General features: G+C 40.5%; 1 protein-coding gene across 2 annotated transcripts in view; it reads left to right on the top strand.

Moving 5' to 3' along the window:
* The window catches only part of hemk1 (HemK methyltransferase family member 1), a 126,794-nt gene that overhangs the window by 13,301 nt on the left and 97,497 nt on the right, over positions 1–15,996 (top strand). The gene's annotated exons all lie outside the window — the stretch shown is intronic.

Below are 15,996 nucleotides of genomic sequence, written 5' to 3'. Positions count from 1 at the left end.
TTGCCTCAAGTGCTGATATATAGATAGGAATTTTTGGGTGCAGGAATGGGAGCCATAATAGCCTGAAAATATTGGACCTTGCTTAGGCACTTTAAAAGCCTTTTTAAAATTCAGCAAAAGGTGGCTGATTGCAATTTTGTAGCCATGATGGGAGATGCTGGCGTTGGACTGGTTGGACAAAGTCAGAAGTCACACCATACCTGACACAGTGGCAGTACTCCAAAAGCTTGTGATTTGAAATAAAACTGTTGGACACTAACCTGGTGTGTGACTTCTGACTTTGCAATTTCGTAAACAGCCTCAAATTTCCTATATTGTTAGGGGCAGTTTAAGTGTCTGAAGGCGGGTACTCAGCAGCAGGCTGGGGAGAGGAGTGGGTGCAGTGGTAGAAATACTCCAGTCAGACCCAGAAGCTGGTCTTCCCGGATTAACTATGAGAGCAATCATATCTTTTCCGTAGAGACGTACCACTGCCGCCTCCAGGATGGCTTGGTTGCAAGAAAGATTTTTAAATTATAAAGTTTGAATACATGGTTAAGAGGATGCTTCCCTGGTGAAACATCTTCCTTGTTATCTGTCTGTCATCGTAGCCTGCTCTGCTTTCCTTCTTGCTGCCACCTTCCTCAGTTGAACAGAACATGAATCTCCACCCCATTTAGGAGTTTCCTTCATGAAGATAGGACTAGATTAATTTGGAATTTCTGGTTAGCATTGATAAGTTGGATCAAAAGGTCTGTTTCCATGCTGCACGCCTCAATGACTCTAAAATCCCAACAATTGACTACCACCACCGCCCCCCCCTCCCCCCACTATCCCGAATGGGTTTGCAGTCCGGAAACTGTCCTGACTCATGTTTCTCCCATTCTCACCCGGAGGGCTTATCTAGATCTATAAATTTTTTAAAATACGAACAATTGGTAGAGGCAGGCACAGTAAATACATTTAAGATACGTCTGGACAGATGCATGAGTAGGTGGGGAGCAGAGGGATATAGATGCTTAGGAATTGAGCAGTTTGGGCAGTAGATTTGGAACGGCTCAGGCTTGGAGGGCCAAAGGGCCTGTTCCTGGGCTGTAAATTTTCTTTGTTCTTTGTTCCCCCAACCACTGTTCACTTTGCCACACCTGCATGGTCTTTAGAACCTCCTTAAGCCTTGCCTTGCCTGAGCTATGGTTCCACTCATTTTGCTATGCAGTGAGGCTAATCACTGGTCTTGCTAGACTGGATAGAACAATGCTATCCTCACCTGATCTGGCCTAAATGATCAGCAATGTCCTTGTATGCTGCAACACAGGAACCTGACTTAACATGTATCAAAGAATCTTCCATACAGTGCACACTTCTTGTAAGATGAGCACTTCCACTGGAAATCTGCTGGTAGATAGTCACACTTTTCAGCTGCATTGGAAGTGACTCAGTTTATATTGGATTACCTGCAGACTGGAATGTGTTACAAGGCAGCTGAGATGACATTACAAAACTAGAACTGTGATTCTTGAACCGCTTAATCAGTGTTATTTGAACCTTGGGAGAGGTTCATCCTTGAAATGCTCTCCAATCTTTCCTATTTATAGTCTGTACAGGTCAACTTCAGGGAAGCTGTTTATTCTCTTTTCTAGTGATTGGTATGTTGTTTTGTTCCTAGTAGTGTTGAAGCACACACCAACCAGGAACAGAACCCAGCTATTTAAAGCAATAAACTATAACAGAATGTGTAGGACTGGAATTGATATTCCAAATGACTGAAAGATTGGAAAGACTTGGATTTCAGTCGTCATCATTCACACCTTCAAAGCAGTTTTGATGTTATAGTATAGGAAATCCACTGACAGTTTATTTATCATTCACAGGATGCAGACGTTGTTGGTTAGGTCGGTATTTATTGCCCATCCTGTATGTCTCTTGAGAAGGTAGTGGTGAGCCATCTTTTTGAACTCTGTACTGAAAGATCAGCCATAGTGAAAGAATGTTGATTATAGTTTCTAATTAGTATGGTGTGTGGCTTGGAGAGGAACTTAAAAAAGCGGTATCCCCAGGCAACCGAGTCCTTCTAGGTGGAGAGGTTGGGAATTTGTGAAGAATTTTTGCAAGTGATTTAGCTGAGGGATAAATACTAGCTCCGACAACTGGGGAAAACTGCTACTGTTCTTCAGATAGTGCCATGGGATTTTTTTATGTCCACCTGATAGAGTAGGTGGAGCTATAGTTTAACACCTTGTTTGAAAGCTAGCCTCTCTGGTGGGGCAGCCCTCCTGGAGTGTCAGCCTTGATTTTGTGATCAAGATTCTCAAAAAAGTTACAATTAGAAACAAAGACAGAAAGTGCTGGAAAAGCTCAGAAGATCTTGTAGTATCTTTGGAGAGAACCAATTCTGACAAAGGTTTCGGGACCCAAAACTCTAGAGATGCTGTCAGGACTAAGTTTCTCCAGCATTTTCTGTCTTCGTTTCAGATCTGTAGCATTCACAGTTCTTTATTTTGTTTGAGAGTTCCAGCTATATTAAGTTTAGATTTTCCTGTAATTCATATGTGTTGGTAGTTTAATTTGTTGAATACAACACAATAAAACCAATCATTGCTCAGCTTGGCTTTGTTTATTCCAAAGGTTTATAGACTGTGGTGGTCATTTGATTGTGAGTCTGAGACAGCATTGCTGAGTGTTGAGGATAGCCTCTGGCTCTTTTCTTGAATTCTTGTGGGTGTCATTGACAAGGTCAGCATTTGTTACCCATCCTTATTTGCCCTTGAACTACACGGCTTCCTGGTCCATTTCAGAGTGCAGTTCAGAGTCAAGGACATTGCTGAAGGGCTAGAGTCACATATAGGCCAGATCAGATAAGGATAGCATTGTTCCTTCTCTAAAGTTGGGAAATTCCGTTGATGTGCTTGTTATGAAGGATGTAGTTTGAATAAACGTTGGAAAAATGACAGGACATTCTTGGGATTGAAGCTCATACTTCATTGCCTTTCACACGCCACTTGACTCTGCGGCTCCTTGAGAGTCTTCAAAACAGGTGTGGACAAAACCATTGGTGCCTTTCCAACAGAGCAACAGCCCATCCTTACTCTGAGATTGCACCTATTTTCAAACATTAATGATAGGTCACAGTAGAAAAACACTTGGAACGCACTGTCTTATTCATTCTGTTATGATTTTTCTGTGCTACCCTTAGTGTCCACCAGATGGCTGAGTTAGCACATTAAGTTTAAATCACGACATTATTTCATATTATAGATGGACAGTTTTGTACGTGAATGTCTATTATTCAAATTGTATCTGTCCATCCATGTTTCTAAGCAAATCACATTCTGTATCTCAGTTGATGATTTTCATTTACGTGTTATTACAAGTGTAAAGTTATTATGAACATGCTGGATACAGTCTTTGCAGCACTCTTTCACCTTCAGATCTGCATGTGTTTTGCCTTGCGACTTCAGACTTGAGACACACTTGTTTTTAAAAGAGCTCTAGTTCAGGCTCCAGAATCTTGAAGAATGAATAATTTGGTGGCCTAGGAACCATTGAGCTTTAAGCAGCATCTGATCACCAGTCTACCTATACTGATATGATGCTATGATAACTCTCAGTACTCATTTTGTTGTGAGCTTTGACTCAGTTAATAGTATACTCTCATTGTCTCAAATGAATAGAAAATGTCTTTGCGTTGCATTGCAGCTCTGAGGAATGCCAAATTCCAAAATGTAGTTTGCTTTTTCATTGCAAAGAACTGTTTTAGGACTTGTTGAAGGTAGTTACAGATACATTTTATGAATAAAGTATATTCTTGAGAAACTGTCCTGTCACAGCATGTTCAAACAGGTTGATGAAAACAGTTATTAAATGTACTGGAAGGACTGTTGTGGAGAAGTATTAGTGTCATTACCTGGATTGGGAGGCCCAGGTGCAAAACTTACCTGCTAAAGAGATGTGTCATGACATGATTTATAAAATATCCATAATTGCAATAGAGAGGGTACAGAACTGATTTACACAGTTATGACCAGGACTAGAAAAAAACAGCTGTGAGGAAAGATTGGATTGGCTGGGCTTGTTCTCCTTGAAGTAGAGGTTGATAGGAGTATTTGGTTGAGATGTACAAAGTTGTGAGGGGCCTGAATTGAGTAGATAGCATGATTTACCATAGCAAAGAGATCAGTGACCAAGCAGTGAAAAAATAAAGTGCTTGGTAGAAGGCTGAGAGAGGAGATAAGGGACGATATTTTCTCTGAGGGTTTCTAGGGGTCTGGAATTCACTGCCTGAAAGGCTAGTGGAGGCAGAAACCTTAATCCAATGAAAATATGTCTGGATATGAGTCTCAAGTGCCATAAGCTATGGTCCAAATGCTGGAAAATGGAATAGTGCCTGCAGGCTCATTTTCCAACTAATGCCAACAGGAAAAATTGAGTGACCATCCCTACCTCCAACACAGAAAGACAGAGTGAAAAGACAGAAAAAGAAGTGAAAGAGAACAGAGTAAGTTAGCAAGAAGGGGTTAAGAAGAGAGTAGCAGACAAAAGGCGAATAAGACTGAAACAGGTCAGAGGCATTGCAATGAGAAGCAACAGCATAGAGAGACCATATTCTTCAAGTTGGTGTATAGTGTCATGGGATATTATTCACAATGTGTCTTCGTACTGTAATAAGTTTTATAAGTACATTGAATAACTTTGCTTTTGTATTTTGATTAACGAACAATACAGTTGATTCATGGTTTTAATTTTGCATACTTGATTAGTACATAATGTTTTGCATCATTGGTTAAACTGGAATGAATGAGCTGACCATTCCATTTCACAGTTTCCTCCAATCAAATTTTTTTGAATCTAAGCCATGTCATGGTTGCAAGTTCAATTAACGATTTTGGATCCTGAGAGACTCGGAGCCACTTCAAAACATCTTCCTTATGCTGTGGACAGTGCTTTAAATAAAAGTTTAAACAATTATTCTTCAAAAATAAAGACAAAATTAATTTCTGACAGATAACCATATCCATTTCAACTTATCTATTGATGTTTATTTGCAAGTTCTTTGGATGTTATGAATCATTAAAGTAGAGATAGGACCACTACAGTGCGGAACGTTTCAGAGAACACCTCTGGGACACCCGGACCAACCAACTCAACCAGCCCGTGGCTCAACACTTCAACTCCCCCTCCCACTCCACCAAGGACTTGCAGGTCCTTGGACTCCTCCATCGCCAGACCATAGCAACATGACGGTTGGAGGAAGAGCGCTTCATCTTCTGCCTAGGAACCCTCCAACCACAAGGGATGAACTCAGATTTCTCCAGTTTCCTCATTTCCCCTCCCCCCACCTTGTCTCAGTCAAATCCCTCGAACTCAGCACCTCCTTCCTAACCTGCAATCTTCCTCCTGACTTCTCTGCCCCCACCCCACTCCGGCCTATCACCCTCACCTTGACCTCCTTCCACCTATTGCATTTCCAACGCCCCTCCCCCAAGTCCCTCCCCCCTACCTTCTTTCTTAGCCTGCTGGACACACTTTCCTCATTCTTGAACAAGGGCTTATGCCCGAAACGTCGATTCTCCTGCTCCTTGGATGCTGCCTGACCTGCTGCGCTTTTCCAGCAACACATTTTCAGCTCTGATCTCCAGCATCTGCAGTCCTCACTTTCTCCACTACAGATTGATCAATTGTGATCGTGCTTTAGTGTTTCAGCACATTTACATAGATCCTGTTTGTACGATGGATAAGTTTAATTTACTCAGCCACATTGTGATTTATACAAAGGCTCCCATTTCTATTTTGTCCCCTATTGTAAATTGTCTGTTCCACTAAAATCATGGCATTGAAGGAGTAAAACCACATATTTCTCAGTAACTTTGCTCGTCAAGTTTCCTTCTCAAGGCCCTCTGTACATTGCCAGGAGGCAGAACTATCACTGAATAATTCGATAACAGTGCCTGTTGCCTTTTCTTGTGAATAGAGATGCTTTGTTTCCAGAGGAAACTGAAGGGGCAGCGATGGGGCATTCCCCATCTCGTGATTCAGCAAAGAGCTAATGGTAGACTTGCATGTTCTTGTTCTTATTGCTGCAAAAAGTTTTGAGTTTCCTGCTGCTATGTGAGGAAAGATGTGGTCTTTCTACACCCACCTCTGCAACATAAGCTGCTTCTCAGTGTCATCAGCAAAGCAATATTGTTGACTGCTCAAAAATGTTAATCAGAAACAACATTTGTAAAGCACCAACCCTGAAAAGGGTCTTGGATATATCTCACATACAGTGATTTATTTTGAAGTGCAGTATGTTTTTGGTATATAGGAAGAAAAGACGAAACTTCTGTTTATAATCATGCCTCTCACAATCTTAGAACATCCCTACGTCGTTTATAGCTAATGATTTCCTTTTGAATTATGAGCACTGGTATATGGTAGGGAAACACAGTGTCCACTTTGCACACAACAGGCTTCCTCAGGTAGCAATTTTATAACAAACAGACAAGTTATTTTAGTGATTTTTGGGATAAATATTGGCCAAGACAATGAGGATATATCACCTGTTCTTCTTTGAAATAGCATTGAGACCTTCTGAAATACAACATCTCTGATGATGCAGTAATCCCCTTGTACTGCAGTGAATTCCCAGCCTTACTCCAGACTCTGGAATGGAGCATGGAACTACAACCCTGTAAGTGAGGCATCAGCAAAATGCTCTCTACCAATTGTAAATCAAGGTTCTGACCTACGTTGCTATACTATTGTGGGAATAGTGAAGGAAATCTGACACTCTGGAATCAACCATAAATGGCTCCATTCTGTCCTTATAAGAAAAGCAAAGCCCATTGATGAAGGAGTTGAAGAACATTGGGTCAAGGATGTTTGCTTGGAAAGCTACAATAGCAACCTTCTGTAGTTGCAATGTTTGGTCTCGGCAAATTTTCCTTTTTGATTTACTCAGATTTCAGATTCAATATTAAACTAGCTACTTAAGTACAAAACCATGTGGAAAGCCTCTAATGAGTAGCTTGGGCTCACTTTTCCTCTTCCAGGCCATTTAGTTAGGAATAGTTTATTCTTCTGAACTCTCGTCCCATTCCACAGCCCCAAAGACTCATTGTCCAGTGCTGTTAAAACACTAATGCTGTTTCTCTGTTTCAAAGCCCTTACCACAATGTAGAATTATACAGAACGGAAACAGACCTTTTTGTTCAACTCATCCACGCCAACCATGTTCCCAAACCAAACTAGTCTCACTTGCCAGCATTTGGCCCATATCCCTCCAAACCTTTCCTGTTCAAAATTGGCTTGACGGTTAGAGACAGAAGGTGGTGGTGGAGGGATTTGTTTTGGACTGGAGACCTGTGACCAGTGGTGTTCCACAGGGATCGGTACTTGCACTTAACCAAATGTCTTTCAAATATTGTAACTGTATCTGCATCCGTCACTTCCTCTGGCAGTTTTCTACCAACAAACCACTCTCTGTGTAAAAACATTGCCGTTTGTCCATGCTAAATCTTTCTCCTCTTACCTTACAAGTGTGCCCTCTAGTTTTGAACTGCCCCACCCTAGATAAAAGACCCTTGCTATTCTTACCTATGCCCATCATGATTTTTTTAAAGCTTTATAAGGTCACCGTCCTAATCTTCCTGTGAAAAACGTGCCAGCGTATCTTTATAATATAAACTTTCCATTCCAGGTGACATGCTTGTAAACATTTCTGAACCCTCTCCAATTTATTAATATCCTTCCTATAGCAGGGCGACCAGAACTGTACTCAGTACTCAGAAGAGGCCTCAGCAACGTGCTGTACAACCACACCATGACATTCCAACTCCTGTACTCAGAGGTCTGAACGAAGAAAGCAAGTGTGCTGAACACCTTCATAACTGCCCTGTCTATATCGGATGCAAATCCCTGGGTCTTTCTGTTTTACCACACTACCCAGGGTCTACCATTAACTGTATAAGGTCTGCCCTTGTTTGTTTTACCAAAATGCAATATCTCAAATTCACTCAAATTAAACTTCATCAGTCACTTTATCAACCGATTGACCCAATTGATCAAGATCTCTTGGGAAACTTAGACAGACTTCTTCACTGTCCACTATACCACCAATTTTGGTGTCATCCACAAGCTTGCCAGCCATGTCTCCTAATTTCTCTTCCAGATTGTTTAAATAATGTCAAGCAACAAAGTGGATGCAGTACCGATCCCTGTGGAACACCACTGGTCACAGGTCTCCAGTCCAAAACAAAACCCTCCACCACCACCTTCCGTCTCTAACCGTCAAGTCAATTTTGTATCCAATTGGCAAGCTGTCCCTGAATCCCATTTGATCTCACTTTACTAATTCGCCCACCATATGGAAACTTGTCAGAGGCTTTACTAAGGTCCATGTAGACAATGTTTACTAATCTGCTGTCATTAAACATTTTGGTTTCTTCCTCAAAAAACTCAAATCAAGTTTATGAGACACAATTTCTCTCACACAAAGCTGTGCTGACTCTCCTCAATCAGTCCTCGCTTCTCCAAAAGTATCTAAATCCTATCTTTCAGAATCGTTTCCAACAATTTATTCACAATCAGTATCAAACTCACAGGTCTACCATTTCCTGGCTTCTCCTTACAGCCTTTCTTGAATAGAAGCGCAGCATTAGCCACCCTCCAGTTTTCCTCACCCATGGTTATAGATGATAGAATACCTCTGCTTATAATTTCAAAACATCAATATTTATTTCCCTGAGTTCTCTAGCATCCATTTTTTTCTTCACAGTAAAAAGGATGTGAAATATTCATTTAATATCTCCCATCTTCTGAGGTTCAACACATAGATGACCTCATTGATTTTTAAGGATCCGTATTCTCTCTCTAGTTGCGCTTTTGCTCGTAATGTAGTTGTAGAATCTCTTTGGATTATCTTTAACTATAACTGCCAATGCTATCTCATAACCCTTTTTTGCCCTCCTGATTTCCCTTTTAAGATTGCCCCTACACTGTTTATACTCTACAAGAGATTCATTTGATCTCAGTTGTCTATTTCTAGTATATGAATCTTTCATATTCTTGACCAGAACCTTAATATCTTGATTCATCCATTGTTCCTCACTCTTACCAGCCTTACCCTTCACTCTAATAGGAATATAATGCTTCTGATCTCTCGTTAGCATGCTTTTGAAAGCTTTCCACTTCAGTCGTTCCTTTTCCTGAGAACAGTCTATTGCAATTAACTTTTGAAAGTTTCTGTCTTCTGCCATTAAAATTTGAGAAATTTAACTATTATGGAAGGCCTATGCTTTTCTATAACTATTTTAAAACTAATAGAATTCTGATCACTAGTCCTAAAGTGTTCCGCTGCTAACACTTCAGTCACTTGCCCTGCCTTATTTCTCAAGAGAAGGTCAGGGTTTGCTCCTTCTCTAGTAGGTACATTTATATATTGACAAATAAAATTATCTTGAGTACATGTAACAAATTTCTCACCATCCAAACCCTTAAAACCATGGCAGTTCCAGTCTATGTTTGGAAAATTAAAATCCTGTAATTTTACAATTCTTAAATAAATCAGAGATCTCTCTACATATTCGCTCTCATTTTCCCTCTAAATATTGGGGAGCCTATAGTACAGTCCCATAAAGGTGATCAATGTATTCTTATTTCTAAGTTCTACCTATATAACTCTAGTAGACAATCCTTCAGAAATATCCTCTCTAAGTAAAGTAGTAATGCAGATGTAGTAGTAATAGTGCTGTAAATGATCACCATTCCAGTTCTTTCAAATCCTATTCCCCCATTCAGGAGCAATAAGATCCCAGAATGAGCACCTCAGAGCTGTCAAAACTCAGGTCTATAATGGATGAATAAAGATATTAAGATTCTGGTCAAGAATATGAAATAATCATATACTAGTTAGAGATAACTGGGATCAAATGAATCTCCTGAAGTGTATAAATAGTGTGGGGGCAATCTTAAGAGGGAAATCAGGGGGACAAAAAGAGGTTACAAGATAGTATTGGCAGTTAAGCTTAAGGATAATCCAGAGATTCTACAAGTACATTAAGAGCAAATGAACATACGGTGTGTTAGCTTTTATCCGTAGAGAGATTGAATTTCGGAGCCATGAGGTCATGCTGCAGCTGTACAAAACTCTGGTGCGGCCACACTTGGAGTATTGCATACAGTTCTGGTCACCGCATTATAGGAAGCATGTAAAAGCATTGGAAAGGGTTCGGAGGAGATATACTAGGATATTGCCTGATGTGAAGGGAAAGTCTTATGAGGAAAGGCTGGGGGACTTGAGGCTGTTTTCGTTAGAGAGAAGAAGGTTAAGAGGTGACTTAATTGAGACATAAGATAACCAGAGGGTTAGATAGGGTGAACAGTGAGAGCCTTTTTCCTTGGGTGGTGATGACTAGCACATGGGGGCATAGCTTTAAATTGAGGGGTGATGGATATAGGACAGATGTCAGAGGTAGTTTCTTTACTCAGACAGTAGTGGGGTTGTGGAATGCCCTTTCTGCAATGGTAGTAGACTTGCCAACTTTAAGGGCATTTAAATGGTCATTGGATAGAAATATGGATAAAAATGGACTAGTGTAAGTTAGATGGGCTTCAGGTTGGTTTAATAGGTTAACGCAACATTGAGGGCTGAAGGACGTGTACTGCACTGTAATGTTCTGTGTCCTAACCTAAGGTTTTCACCAGAAACCTCAGTTCATTTCTGCTAAAGATCTAGGCTGTTTCTAGTGCTGCTGATTCTCCATGATTTCATTAGCTTCAGTGCTGCTTAATACTAGTTAACTACCTCCAACCCAGTGCATCTTTTTATAGTGATCAAAACTATAAGAATTTAATCTGAGCATGATAAACTATTCTGCTCTAACAATCAATGTGAATCAGGACTTTCCTTTGCCCACTATATAATAACACTACAACTCATGATGGACCTATGCCTGAAATTTTCATAGGGTTTCCCCAATCAGTATTGAAATTGCAAAGTGCTGTTTATGCAATTCCTTTGCGGTTTCTGCTGAGGTTACATTTGTTGATTAAGGGAATCCTCCCTTTCACACCTGACTTTCACCACCTCCTGTTTCCCCTCCCTTCACCTCCCCTGTGGGGAAAGTTCCACCTAATGTTTTCATTAGTTTCTTTGCAACTGGAAACATGGTAAATTTTGCTGCTTATGCTGGGTAACTCCCTTGCAGTTTTATTTTACTACCCGATGTCAAATCCTTCCAGTAACTCTGGAGATTAATTCATTTTACAGTGATTATGTTAGATAACATTATTAGAAAAGACCTTTCTTACAACAGCCTTATATGATATTCCTTTGATGTCTGGTATGTGTTGATCTCAGCTGAAAATGTGTTGCTGGAAAAGCGCAGCAGGTCAGGCAGCATCCAAGGAGCAGGAGAATCGACGTTTCGGGCATGAGCCCTTCTTCAGGATCTCAGGTGGACCAGCTTTTTGAGATTGATCTCACTGTTAGCTAATAGAGGAAAATATTACAACCTGGATTTCCATTCCTCACATTTGTGCAGTGAATTCTGCTTTTAAGTCTACGCAGGTCCACAAACAAATAAGAGTAGTATATAGCTCTGCTGTTACACCCCATATAGTTGAACAACCCCTCAAAGTCACTGTCAAAATTCCGTAAGACCATAAGGCATAGGAGTAGAAGCAAGGCCATTCAGCCCATCGAGTCCATTCCACCATTCGATCATAGCTAATGGGCATTTCAACTCCACATACCCACAGTCTCCCCGTATCCCTTAATTCCTTGCGAGATCAAGAATTTATCAATCTCTACCTTGAAGACATTTAACGGCCCGGCCTCCACTGCACTCCATGGCAATGAATTCCACAGGCCCACCACTCTCTGGCTAAAGAAATGCCTCCTCATTTCCATTCTAAATTCACCCCCTCTAAATCTAAGGCTGTGCTCACAGGTCCTAGTCTTCCTGCCTAACGGACACAAATTCCCAGCGTCCACCCTTCAAGTAATTCAAATAAAGAATGGCCACTTAGGCAAGATATTTTGGTGTTATTGGTCCCAGGAGTTGGCCCAAGCAAGAGAAGGAACCTGTCAGAAGAAAAATATGTAAAATTAAAAGAAACACATCAGTGTATTGAAACTGCAGAAATATGTTGTGTTTTCCCAAATGGTTTCCAGATCAGAATGCCAGTTTCATTATCTCAGTAATTTTAATGAAACTTTAGCAGCTTTTCATTATCTGAAAGCTTAGCTGGATTCCTGCCTTATAATTCAATGAGAATTACCTGAATAAGCAGTGGTCCAGCTTTTTGTCTGCATATAGTAATTTTTATTTTTAAATATTTTTTAAGCACGTGTTATTCCATTCTTGTGAATATTCAACTTTAATTACTCACCTGCCTCTATTTATCTCCCTTATATTAGATCTCTCCATTTAGAATCATGGAATGATACAGCATAGAGGTGCTAATTTGGCCCATCATCCCTGGGCATGTACTTTGAAACAACTGTCCAATTAGTCGCCACTTACCTGTATTTTCCCACAACCCTTCACAAGTTTCTCCAATTCCCTTTGCATGTGTCGCAGTGCTCTTAAGATTGTTTTACAGCATATAATATCTGCTCTATCCAAGACACTTGATGCTTATCTCTCTTTTACATTTCCATGTCAGGCTGGTGTCATGTCAGCAGAGCTACTGTGTTTAGCTGTGAAATGCAGAGACTGAATTTGGCAGAGTTCAAAAGACTCAAGTAGCTTTAACCCAGTAACAGATTTGCTGATCTACATTTCCCTACAATGTAGTCAGTGTCCTAATGGTCACCTCAATTATACTTAGAATTTCAGCCTGTACTGGATAAATTCTGCTCATGTGAAAGCTACCAGCTTTTAAGTCAAAACCTAAAATTACATGCAAGAGCTCCCAATGCTGATACGGGATTACCACAGTCGTGTTATATGTCTCCTGCTTCTTGGCATTACCAAATACTTGTACCGGAGCCAACAAAGTGTATAATTGTACTTACTTTTCTTTTTGCAATTCCAAGTGAATATAGCGCAAACATTTGGCGCATTATATTAAAAGGACAGATGCTCAAATGTACAAGGATTTCAGTGTCACCAACAAAATGTTGTATGGCTACCCTGTATTTTCTCAGTCACACCAATTCCATGGGTTTGAAAATTTGCAACTCACTTTTAATTACTCATTGGATGCGTCTGTTAATGGCTGAGCCAGAATTTATTCCTTGGCCCTGTTGCACTTAAGATGATGTGAGCTACCTTCTTAACTGCTGCAGTCCAATTTATTGGTCAGTGCATTGAGTATAGGAGTTGGAAGATCACGTTGTGACTATACAGGACATTGGTTGGGCCATTTTTGGAATACTGCATGCAATTCTGGTCTCCCTGCTATAGAAAGGATGTTGTGAAACTTAAAAGGGTTCAGAAAAGGGTTGCAAGGGTTGGAGGGTTTGAGAGGCTGAAGCGTTGGAGGCTGAGGAGTGACTTTATAGAGGTTTATAAAATCATGAGGGGCATGGATAGGGTAAATACACAAGGTCTTTTCCCTGGGATAGGGGAGTCCAGGATTAGAGTACATATGCTTAAGGTGAGAGGGGAAAGATTTAAAAGGGACCTAAGAGGTAATGTTTTCACCCAAAGGATGGTGCGTGTATGGAATGAATTACCAGAGGAAATGGTGGAGGCTGGTACAATTACAACATTTCAAAGGGACTTGGATAGGCCTATGAATAGGAACGGTTTCAAAGGATATGGGCTAAATGGCTAAATATATGGCAAATTAATTTAGGATGTCTGGTTGACATGGATGAGTTGGACCAAAGGATCTGTTTCCACGCTGCACAATTCTATGATTCTATGAGGGTATGTGATGTAGTTAGATCCACAAATCTGTTACCCTATGTTACAGCATTGAAGGAATGACAGTATATTTCCTAAGTCAGAATGCTGTATGATTTTGGGGGGGGTCTTGAACGTATTTATTGCCAATTTCCTTCCATTTGGAAGTGGCTGTGATTTTGGAAGATTCAATCTAAAGAGCGTGGTAAATTTCTGCAATGTGTCTTACAAATGATATGCACTGCTGCTACTGAGCATCGGTGGTTAAGGGAGTGGATGTTTGTGGATTTGTCAATCAAGCAGGCTGCTTTGTCTTGGATGATGTATATGATCAGATGAATTAAAAAAAACACAGGCTACTGAGACAAGTTGTATGTTTCAAGAAATTTCTTGATTCACGGGACAGAAAAATCTCCTTTGAATTTTGGAATCTTTGTTCTGGGGTTGGATGGAGGATGGAATTGGGCCCGTAGGCCTGAATGTAGATTGGAGCTGGCCACAGACTCAGTTCACTGGGATGTTGTCCTAGTGGTTTTAAGTTCTAGGCCCTCATACCTCATCACCTCCAAATTTTACTCATGCCCCTCCATGCCAACCACCCACCATCCTTTAGCCTTACATCCTCCCTACTAGTCATCTAATATTTACCATTGGCAAACGAATGTTGAGTTGAAATAACATAAAAATTTAAACATTTATTGCAGTCATTACTGTTTCTGAAAGTCTATTCATAACATTTAAGTCTCCTCTAGCACCTAATCGACATAAAAACAAACTTGTATTCATGATCCCTTGGTAAGGTCCTTTATTGACTACTTTCAGTTATCAATCGGACTGAATATTAGACCACTGCCTGAGATAACAAACATTGTGCAAAGCAGCCAAGCATTAATTTAGCCTTTTGTGTGGAGGTGACAACAGCTTTTGTAACTGGTAGAAAAGACCATTTTTAACATCTTAATAACACAGGATTCTTCCTTTAACTTGATTAAGAGGTGTGGATTTAAATAAGTTGAGCATTTAACAGGTCTGAGACTTTATCCACCCTGCAATGTGTAGTTGCCACACTCCATTTTCAGGCCCTTTAGACTGTGAAAATGGGGTCCCTTTGAACTCAGTCCTAATGACCCTGCTGACTTGGAATTTCTTCACATGAGCCATGCCCCATACCCTTCACTGTATTTGTGAAAATGGGATTGGTTGTTAAATGGAGTTGGGATTTCGAATCTTGTCCCTTTGGCTGTTTAGAAGAACCATGGAATGTCAACAATTCCATGCAAATCCAGGACATAGAACAACAAAATAAAGTGATGGTGTAAGGGGCAAATAACTCTTTTTAAATACTCCAGATTCTCAAACAGCACAATAAGAAATTCTGCAAGATATTATTGACCTGATGATTTTTCCAACTTGCGGTTTGTTGCTCACTCACCAGCATGTCTGATTCTAAACTATCAGATGTGTTCTAAAAGTGAATGCACTCTGTGTTTGAACTCATAACGGAATACAACTAATGCTGAAAAATAGCAAGCACGTTAATCCTTTCCAACACAGCATTTATGTGCTGAAGATTGCAGTTTCTGTTTTTGTGTCTTCAGATGCGCTGTGTACCATAATTTTTTCAATCACATTCATGAATAAATGCAGAACTCCTGTGGATGTTCCTGAGGATTGAGGAGTCCAGGTCCAGGGATCAGTCTTAGCATGTGGGAGCAGGTCACATAGGGCTAAGGTGAGGAGAAATTTCTTCACCCAGAGAGTGATGAGGCTGTGGAATTCGGTTGAGGCTAAAACATTGAATGTTTTCAAGAACATAGAACATAGACATTCAACAGTACAGCACAGAACAGGCCCTTCAGCCCACAATGTTGTGCCGACCTCATGTATGCACCCTCAAATTTCTGTGACCATATGCATGTCCAGTAGTCTCTTAAATGTCCCCAATGACCTTGCTTCCACAACTGCTGCTGGCAACGCATTCCATGCTCTCACAACTCTCTGTGTAAAGAACCCGCCTCTGACATCCCCTCTATACTTTCCTCCAACCAGCTTAAAACTATGACCCCTCATGTTAGTCATTTCTGCCCTGGGAAATAGTCTCTGGCTATCAACTCTATCTATGCCTCTCATTATCTTTTATACCTCAATTAGGTCCCCTCTCCTCCTCCTTTTCTCCAATGAA

This window comes from Chiloscyllium plagiosum, unplaced genomic scaffold (assembly GCF_037043375.1).
Source record: "Chiloscyllium plagiosum isolate Xiang-an unplaced genomic scaffold, Cpla_swu_hap1 HiC_scaffold_14, whole genome shotgun sequence".
NCBI lineage: Eukaryota > Metazoa > Chordata > Chondrichthyes > Orectolobiformes > Hemiscylliidae > Chiloscyllium > Chiloscyllium plagiosum.
The sequence above is the reverse complement of the archived record's forward strand: the minus strand, read 5'-3'. Positions and strand labels throughout refer to the sequence as shown.